This window comes from Myxine glutinosa, chromosome 9 (assembly GCF_964187855.1).
Source record: "Myxine glutinosa chromosome 9, kmMyxGlut1.1, whole genome shotgun sequence".
NCBI lineage: Eukaryota > Metazoa > Chordata > Myxini > Myxiniformes > Myxinidae > Myxine > Myxine glutinosa.
The window spans coordinates 127,097,896-127,108,144 of NC_136269.1; the positions used below are offsets into that span (position 1 = coordinate 127,097,896).

Sequence of the window (10,249 nt, forward strand, 5' to 3'; positions counted from 1 at the left end):
GATGGGGTTTTGGACTTGGAGCTGCCGGCACTTGAAGTACTTGACCCAGAGAATACCCGTCGTCTTGTCATCCTGCCCGACCTTCGGTCCTCCTCGTCTTGTCCTGGGGAATGGATTGTGTAGAAAGGTAGTTTTGGTTAGTTTTTCTTCATTTGCAACATCACAACTTATAACAGATTGGGATCGAAATCTCTGCAAGTGGCTACTTCTTCTGAATGATAATCTAAAAACTTACGATTAGCAGTTGCAGTTGCAGTGGATATACTTTTCACACGATTGTATAACTCGGTTCTGCAATCAAAATGATATCTCAACTTGGGGTCATCTCCGTTTTTCCAGTCCTCATTTAGTCTCCTGATCAGCGCCGCATCGTCCAGACACTCGGAATATGATAACATCTGTGAGTGGCCTTTTTGGGTGACTTTTGACAGCTTCTGCATCTCAGTCCCAGGATCATCACAGATGAAACACCTCAAGCCATGGCCAGGTGCAGCTATTACATCCCCTTCCATACTGAATCGATTGAGAGGTCTCAGTAGACACCTATTATTGAAGCAAGATAATAATTATTACATTTCTGGCCAAGCTATGACTTTATCCACAATTTTCACATTTTAGCGGCCATTTTGGACATCATTTTGGCCACCATCTTGGATATAAAGCAAGATAATAATACAAATATGCTTAGCAAGAATTCACAATTGTCCTAGAACAATATTTTTGTGGTTTCTCCCCCATATTAAGTATTAAATTTCTGGCCAAACTATGACTTTATCCACAATTTTTACATTTTGAACGCCATTTTGAATTTTGACTTTTCCCCAAGGATTTGGGAAGGAATAAATTGAGAGGTGTTTGTAGACACCTTCATGAACACATTGGTGAAGAAAGCTATTGGTAAGCAATTTTTTCACAGATTTTTCAAAAAAATTATAAAATGCCCTAACTATGCGGATCTACTTTTAAGTCAAAGTCGGATCAATCTTAAAAGTACAACTCATGGGGTTTTCATATGATGAAGGTTTTTAACAGTGAGAGCGATGCTGAGTGAGCATTGATGGGCATTTGTGTGATGCGCTGCAATTAACCATGTGATGGGCTTGGTTTGTTCATGAGATGGGCCACACTTCACCGTGTGATGGGCCTGGTTTGTTCATGAGATGGGCAGCACTTAACCGTGTGATGGGCCTGGTTTATTCATGAGATGGGCCGCACTTAACCGTGTGATGGGCCTGGTTTATTCATGAGATGGGCAGCACTTAACCGTGTGATGGGCCTGGTTTATTCATGAGATGGGCCGCACTTAACCGTGTGATGGGCCTGGTTTGTTCATGAGATGGGCAGCACTTAACCGTGTGATGGGCCTGGTTTATTCATGAGATGGGCCGCACTTAACCGTGTGATGGGCCTGGTTTGTTCATGAGATGGGCAGCACTTAACCGTGTGATGGGCCTGGTTTATTCATGAATTGGCCGCACTTAACCGTGTGATGGTCCTGGTTTATTCATGAGATGGGCAGCACTTAACCATGTGATGGGCTTGGCTTAACCGTGTGATGGGCCTGCTTTATTCATGATGGGCAGCACTTAACCGTGTGAGGGGCCTGGCTTAACCGTGTGATGGACCTGGTTTATTCATGAGATGGGCCACACTTAACCGTGTGATGGGCCTGGTTTATTCATGAGATGGGCCGCACTTAACCGTGTGATGGGCCTGGTTTATTCATGAGATGGGCCACACTTAACCGTGTGATGGGCCTGGTTTATTCATGAGATGGGCCGCATTAACTGTGTGATGAGCCTGGCTTAACCGTGTGATGGGCCTGGCATGATATGGTTCCCAAACCCAGGGATCGAATTTCACCCTGCTGTAAACTGCCGCCCTTAAACACAACAAGTGTTCAAGGTAATTTGAAATCGATTTGCAGATTTGCATATTATGTACCGAATATCAGAGAGCAAGTCGAAAGGTTAATGCATGGAATGGTCTCCCAAGAAAAGTAGTGTCAGCCAAAAGAGTAGATATCGAAACCTGGTGTTGGCTTAAAGGTTCGGCTGGCTGGTTGAAGATCTCAGTTTCCTGAGTTCAATCCCCTGTCATGACGTTGAATTAACACCAGGTGGGTTGACTCAACCTGTCATCCTTCCGAGGTCGGCAATATGAGTACCAGCTTACTTGGATGAATGAGCCAGTCGAGTATTCTGCGTCGGAGTGGCCACCTGCCCAGGATTGTGCCCAATAGTGGCCACCTGCCCAGGATTGTGCCCAATCGTGGCCACCTGCCCAGGATTGTGCCCAATAAAGTGGCCACCTGCCCAGGATTGTGCCGAATAGAGTGGCCACCTGCCAAGGATTGTGCCCAATAGGGTGGCCACCTGCCCAGGATTGTGCCCAATAGTGGCCACCTGCCCAGGATTGTGCCCAATAGTGGCCACCTGCCCAGGATTGTGCCCAATAGAATGGCCACCTGCGCAGGATTGTGCCCAATAGAGTGGCCACCTGCCCAGGATTGTGCCGAATAGAGTGGCCACCTGCCAAGGATTGTGCCCAATAGAGTGGCCACCTGCCCAGGATTGTGCCCAATAGCCAAGAAACTGCTTCGGCAGCTCCATGTGTCTGAAGATGCAAAAATGAGTGTTGTTGTTGTCGTTGTTGTTGTTGTTCTTCTTCTTCTTCTTTTAGAAACAGTGGAGAATGAGGGGTACAGGGATATTGGCAGGACTTGTAGGTATATTGTGTGTGGATCATATACATGTGTAATGATTGTGATGTCTGTGCGAGGGTCTCATCATCAAAGGGTGAATGCGTGGTGGGTCTGTGCACATTCCCCACCCTACAACTGCCTTGGCTCCTCAATCTCCAAACTCTCTGCCTATGGCATCCAAGGCCAACTCCACTCTTGGGTTACTGACGTCCTCCGCTCTCATAGCCAATGTGAGGGTCTCAACGGGATCCTTTCATCTCTTCTCCCTGTCAAGGCAGGAGTGCACTAAGGCTGTGTTTTGGGCCCAGTCCTATTCCTAATCCTAATCCTAATCCTAATCCTAATCTCCATCAATGATCTTTCTGACTCTGGAAAATCCTCTTTATCTATTTGCTGATTACTCCACCCTGTGCCGTGACAACCCTCATCCTTCAGACAGGCAGGCTGCAGCCTCTTCCCTCTCTTCAGACCTGATAAAATCACCACCTGGTCAAACATTTGGAATGTCTTTCAATCCTAAGAACTCTCACTCTCTCTCTGGAAGAACAATCTGACAATCCCTCCCATCTACTTTCTTAACAATCCTCTTTAGGAAGTTTAGTCATCCAAACGTCTGAGTCTCACTATCATCCATGATGTTTCTTGGGTAACCCACATTTTAAAGTTGCCTCCAAAGCCAGCTACCGACTGGGCATCCTCCGTCATACTACGTCCTTCCTTGGCAAACCTGAACTACTGTCCATCTCCAAGGTCTTCACCTGCAGCCTGATGGAGTATTGCTCTCCCCTTGGGCTGGCTCTCCTGCCTCACATCTTGCTCAGCTTGATTCCGTGGAAACCAAGGCTTTCAAGATCATTGGAATCTCCCGTGAATCACTTTTCCATCGTAGACAGTTGGTGGCCTCTCCGTCTTCTAACGCCTCCTTTCTGGTCTTGCACCCTTTTGCTGTTTCCATACTCTAATCCCCCCAACCTCCACCTCCAGGTTTCTGCAGGGTGCACGTGGTCCACCACCAGAAAAACCCTTTTGGTGAAAGTTACAAATTCCAGAATCACTACTCACCTCCATTCATTCGTTCCTTTTTTTCCCCTACATGTGGAACCAACGTCCACGTTTTTCAATCTTATTGCTCCCTCCAGGTCTTCAAGACAGCTGTCCACCACTATCTAAGAAAAATCCCTTTTTAAAGCCATTTTCCCTGCAAGAGCGGGGGTTAGCCTTGCGGGCCCCATGACAATCATCATGATTCCCTTTTTGAGGCAATGTTTTTATGGCCGGATGCCCTTCCTGATGCATCCACCACTATCTAAGATCATCTCTAATCCAAAACCATGATCTTTTCTACCGTCGTTAACCCCCATCCTTCCTCCACCCACCCCACAAGCCCACCACCCCTTCTCAAAAATTTCCCCTAGAGTTTGCTGCTGCATTCATCTTGCCCATTCCGTGTGTCCTTCCTTCTCTCCCATTCTTCCCCACATCCCTTATTTGTCCAAGTCTCCCTACATTTTATACCTCAACACTGCTGATGGCGTAGTTTCTCCCTTCTTCATTTTGTTCGGTGACATCCTGATCCATTCAGTGTTCTAGTTTCTCCACGAGCCTCGACTTTCTATACAAAAAAAAGGTTCTTGGAGGAAGCGAAGTTTTCCTTTTTCCAAGTTGTCGGATGTTGGAAGAAAAAACAAACCCATGGCAACAGCGGTAATTGTGCCCATTTCTCGGTCTTGAACGTTTTGCAAGATCTATTTATCTGCGCTCACACAGAAGAGCGGAGATGTGCCGGCTGGTGGAAAAGACTGCCATCTTGGTCGATATCACTGCAAAGGGGACACTTTGACCCTCTGCACATGCCCAGGTTGGCTCCAATAACGAATTGGCTTCGGACACACCGCTAACGAGTCCACCCGTGAACTGTATTAATAGAGCACACGATGGATGAAATCCCGTGGGAATGCTCTTATACACTCGTTAGAGCGAATAAATCAGTAATAACCCGAGCTTGTTGCGCTGCCCCAATGGATGCCAGGGCCTCCCAATGAATTATAAGAAGTCCACAATTTAAGGAAATGTATTTGTACGAGGGAAAAGTGGGTACAGAAGCTGTTGGATCATTATTTCTATTTCCGAGGCAGCACTTTGGTTAAAAATTGCTGCAGAGTGGTTTCATGAGGGTGGGATCGGAGGGCAAGGGTGGGATACCCCTTGTTTACGCACCGAGGGCAGGATTTCAATATTAAAGTCTGTGATGTACAGGGAGTAGAGGGGGAGGGTGTGTGAGAGGAGATGGAAGAGAATGGGCGGTGCGGACGCCGAGATAGTGAGTTTGCAGCCCTGCGATGGGAACGCTTCCCGAATCTTCCTCCTCGGCACTCTGGCCCATCCCGCACGGTGGTGCGCTCCGCAGGCCCATAGCAGAAGCGCATCGTCGCGCTCCAGGCTCGCTCTGGACCATATTCCCAGGCGGTGAAAGACAGAAAGACCTTTCGGTCTGTTCGGGGATGGGGAACGTTTGAGATCTTCGTGACTCGGCAGATGGTCGCACATAGCACGGAGTCCCGGTGTGAGTCCGGGAGTGAAGCCACGTCCCCATCGGCAGTGATCTCTCCAAGCGAGGACAGATTTGTGCGGCCACTGGTGAGTTACGGACGCCATGTACTGGGAATATTTTTAAACCCGCTGCGCACGTGGGTTCGTCACGGTTGGTGAAGTTGTACCGATAAGAAGTAAAGTTGGATAGTTGTACAGATCACTCACTCACATATGACAATATGATGGTCTTCTTGTGCGGATTCCCAGCGTTAGAATATACAATCGATTATGGGGAAGAATCAAAGCAATATTTGTGCAGAGTGGGCAGATTCATGATGTGCAATAATGGGCAAGGATAGCCAATGGGACGATGTTATTAAGAATTACATACGAACTACAAAATAGACATTCTTTATGGATGATTAAATTACGTTCGCTGTTTAAAATAATTTCCCAAGAGAAAATTGGAAGCAATTACGGGATGTGCTGTGTAAAGTCGGGACTGGCACGATGAAATGTGCTTTGTCGGAGGATTCCATGCTTCCCATGTTTCCATGTCGTCGGAGGTTTCAAAGTGTTCTGTGTATGCGTAGTATACAGCATGGTACTGTGTGTGCATTGTATGTGTGTGTGTGTGTGTGTGTGTGTGTGCGGGACAGCAAAGGGCAACGCAGGCCACGCTCGCCACCGTGTTGTCCCGAGACAGCCACTGGAAGTGCCTGGTGCTGAGCTCTCTGACATACAGCTGCCTTTCCGCTCTTGCCTGGTGTGACCTCTCAGCAGCCCCGATTCAAATCCATCTCCCATTGGAACACCAGACGGCGCGACCCTCCGCTAGCCCCTGTTTGTACGGATCCGCCTACATCCTGCTGGTGTTTCTCTCTGTCTTTTACATCCTGACACTATTTGAGAGCTGGCAGTGGCAGGTGCGCCGTGAGCGCCAGTGCCAGCTGGACGTGAGTACCGCTTACGAGCGTGTCCGTCGCCTGCAGGACGCCAAGCCGTGCTTATGGTGGCAGGCCGTGAGTTTCCACTACGTGCGTCGGAGTCGCCAGGTCACCCGCTACCGGAACGGAGAAGCATACACGAGCACACAAGTGTATCAGGAACGGGTGACGACTCGTGTGGCCGAGGCCGAGTTCGATTACCTGCAATGTGGCATCCGCGATGTATCAAAGGAGCTTGTTGGACTGGAGGACTTTCCGGCTACCCGGGTGCGCTTCACTCGCTGCTTCAGCTTCGCCAACTCAGAGTCCGAAAATGCGTACCTGAGTCAACGTGCCTGCTTCTTCCGTGAGAATGAGGGTTTGGACGATTACGTGGAGGCCCGCGAGGGCATGCACCTCAAAAACGTAGAGTTCAGGGAACACATGATGGCCTTCGCCGAGCCGGATAATCAACCTTGGTATACGTCCAGGGCCGCGTTCTGGGCAGCGGCACTTGTGCTGCTATCATGGCCTCTACGCGTCTGGCTGGAATACCGCACAGCCTTCGTGCACTATCACGTAGAGAAGCTCTTTGGTCTAGAGTACCGTGTCCCCGAACCTGTGCTGGAGATGGATCGGTGCCCGCACCTAGCGCGCGCTAGCACCGTGGACAGCGCCGAGTTGGAGTGGCACATCACCTTGAACCGGCAGCTGGTTCCCAGTTACTCCGAGGCTTTGCTGATGGACCTCACAGACCCTTTAGCCACTGCGGGCTGCCTGCCCGCCTGCCAGGACTGCCAGCGTGCCCACAGTGCCTCGTCCATCTTCTCCCGGCGAGTGAATCACGCCTGTGGTCCTCTCTCACTTCCAAGCAGTGCGCGTGGACCTGGCCACGTTGACCTCGAAAGTGCAGTTCCCGGGGGTGCTCACGTGCATGCAGATCCCCCGTCTTACCAAGAAGCTGTCCTTTGTCCGCTAGTCACCGTACCTGCAGTGAGGAGGTTGCGGGGGGCCGATGGCAGGCCCTTAGAAACGTTTTTGTGACAGGTTTCTTTTCCAGAGCATCACACCAAGCACAACACAGTGGCTAAATATTGAGATCTCCAGTTTGGCTAAATATTGAGCTCTCCAGTTTGGCTATAAAATCCCCCACCTGACAAATTAAGTATCCGCCTAAATTATACTCCCTTCTACCATTTGTAAAAACATGACGTATCTGGAGTCAATCGCAGAATTTAGATGAAGAGGTAGGGAATTTTCTTTGCTGGGTGTACTAGGATTTCATTTGAGATTCCTAGCTCTGTTTCAATCAAAACCTGCAAAGAGGATGAAGGAAATCACCTGAAACCCCCATCTCAGTATGGAGCTGTGATTTTATCCACAGGTGTCGATTAAAAAGAAAAAGAACAATCACAGACACAGAGCATGCACAGCAACACACAACTCCCCATATGGTCCTGCTGTACCTGTTGTGGATCAAATATTGCTGCCTTTGGTGGCTACAAGCTTCAGGTGCGTTTACCTTCAGCTATGCAACATTTTATGTGAGGATTATTTTGTTGGAAGATGACGTCTTACGAATTTCCAATTTCCAATTTGTGTACACCTGTACACATGATGCTTGTGGCACAGAGGTGCTCTAGGAACCGTTTTTCGATGGAATTGAACGATAGATTAATTGCACGTGGATTTCTAAGTTACATATGTGGCCCTGACGCTCAAGCGGTTGTTCAATGGAAATTTTTTCCCCTTTTGGTATAGGAAATCAACAAATTTTCTGCCTTATCTCATTCGATAACTGAAAGTGAATTAGCAGTGAATTGATTTGAAAAATCATAACCTGTGTCCTCGATGTTTGAAATCAGTGGATGGTGTCGGTTGGTGTGTAGGTAAATGCAGGTCATTATGTAAAAAAAAAGAAAAAGAGATGCTAGTCTCGTGTATCGATTGGTTCAGTGTTTTGAAGGAAAAGAATGTTAGAAATGATTTGGTTCCAACTACATAGAGGCAAATTTAATATTTCCCTATCGGCGCATTCGCACTCGTTCCACTGCGTATTTGTTGTACCTATTTTGACGACCGTGCGTACCTATTTGCCCAATTGCTCCAAGCTCTTGTGGCTTTGCCCGGCAAGCGTATTTGGCCCAAGCATTTCACGAGCCGGCTGGTCAGGCCTGACGTTCGATGCCCACCAGATATTTGAAGTCCAGCAATGACTGGTGATGGCAGGCGGGTCTTCTGGCTGAACGTCTATCAGTGGGTCAGCGCCCTCAACGATGGATCGCCCTGCGTGTGAAACACGAGGAAGATCCGGTTCATCACCGGGTAGATATTCAAACCCAGGCTTGACATCGAAAAGGCAAGTGCGCTTACCTCTGAGCTATCCTGCCAGCCCAGGTTTACACTCATTACCTTTGCCAAATTCACCGCCATTTTGTATGAGAGGTTGAATGATACTTGTAGAGCTTTAGTTACCGATGGACATTTCCACTGTTCTTCTATAATCGTGCCAAATAAAGCACCTTGTGGAACGGCTCCCGGACCCAATGCTTTGCTGGGTATTTTGGAAGAAAGATATTCACATACGAGTTCCAAAGGGGACGTTATTTGGGAATATCGTGCATCTCCTGCAAACCACGCATGATCGTGCGCCAACTGTTCGAGGATTGGAAACTGCGATTATGAAACGCCTTCAGAAAAAAGTGTATGCTCTGAATTTCTTTAAATGAAACTAATATGCACATGGAACAGGAAGAAGAAAATAACTTCTCCTTTTCAACGAACCCAATTATTCCAACATTCTGGTGGGGTCTGATGGGGAACGTTTTGTCCCAAGTTTTCATTAACTGGCTGCTCAGGCCTGACGTTCAACTGAAGGTAAGAGAATTTGCATTCTGTTCATGGGTGCCGGGGAAAGCTCACAAGCTCTTCCCGAAGGATACCGTAGAATCTTTGACGTCCACCAATGACCAGTGGTCGTCTCGTCTAGCTTGATGTCCTTCTGATGGCGGTGCATACAACAATGCAATTCTCTGCATGTAAAACACCATGGTAACGTTTTAGAGTTGGGTCACATCACAACCTCAACAGGCTCAACAGCTCAAAGATGAGTTGGCTCACATCATCGAAGCTATCCTGTGTGCAATGGCTTACTTCTAAGCTATCCTGCAGACATAGGCCTACTTTATGCTATACTGCATGCACAAGTCTACCTCTATTCTAACCTATGCTGCATAAACAACACGACCTATAAGCCATCCTACATGCACAGGCCGACCTTTAAACTATCCTGCATGCACTGACCTACTTCTAAACTATCCTGCATGCACTGACCTACCTTTAAACTATCCTGCATGCACTGACCTACTTCTAAACTATCCTGCATGCACTGACCTACCTCTAAGCTATCCTGCATGCACTGACCTACCTATACACTCTCCTGCAAGAACTGACCTACCTCTAAGCAATCTTGCAAGCACTGACCTACCTCGAAACGATCCTGCATGCACTGACCTACCTCTAAACTATCCTGCATGCACTGACCTACCTCTAAACTATCCTGCAAGCACTGACCTATCTTTAAGCTATCATGCATGCACTGACCTACTTCTAAACTATCCTGCATGCACTGACCTACCTTTAAACTATCCTGCAAGCACTGACCTACCTCTAAGCTATCCTGCATGCACTGACCTACCTATACACTCTCCTGCAAGCACTGACCTACCTCTAAGCTATCCTGCAAGCACTGACCTACCTTTAAACTATCCTGCAAGCACTGACCTACCTCTAAGCTATCCTGCATGCACTGACCTACCTATACACTCTCCTGCAAGCACTGACCTACCTCTAAGCTATCCTGCAAGCACTGACCTACCTCTAAACTATCCTGCATGCACTAACCTACCTCTAAACTATCCTGCATGCACTGACCTACCTCTAAGCAATCCTGCAAGCACTGGCCTACCTCTAAACTATCCTGCAAGCACTGACCTACCTATAAGCAATCCTGCATGCAATGACCTACCTATACACTCTCCTGCAAGCACTGACCTACCTCTAAGCTATCCTGCATGCACTGACCTAC

The 10,249-nt window shown here is 48.0% G+C and overlaps 1 pseudogene across 1 annotated transcript; it reads left to right on the top strand.

The window, feature by feature from the left end:
• Positions 1-5,239: 5,239 nt before the first annotated feature.
• Positions 5,240-8,696, top strand: LOC137435695 (transmembrane protein 151B pseudogene; annotated as a pseudogene). The gene is made up of 2 exons (XR_013624635.1): positions 5,240-5,341; positions 5,896-8,696. The product of XR_013624635.1 is annotated as a transmembrane protein 151B pseudogene (transcript).
• Positions 8,697-10,249: the final 1,553 nt, after the last annotated feature.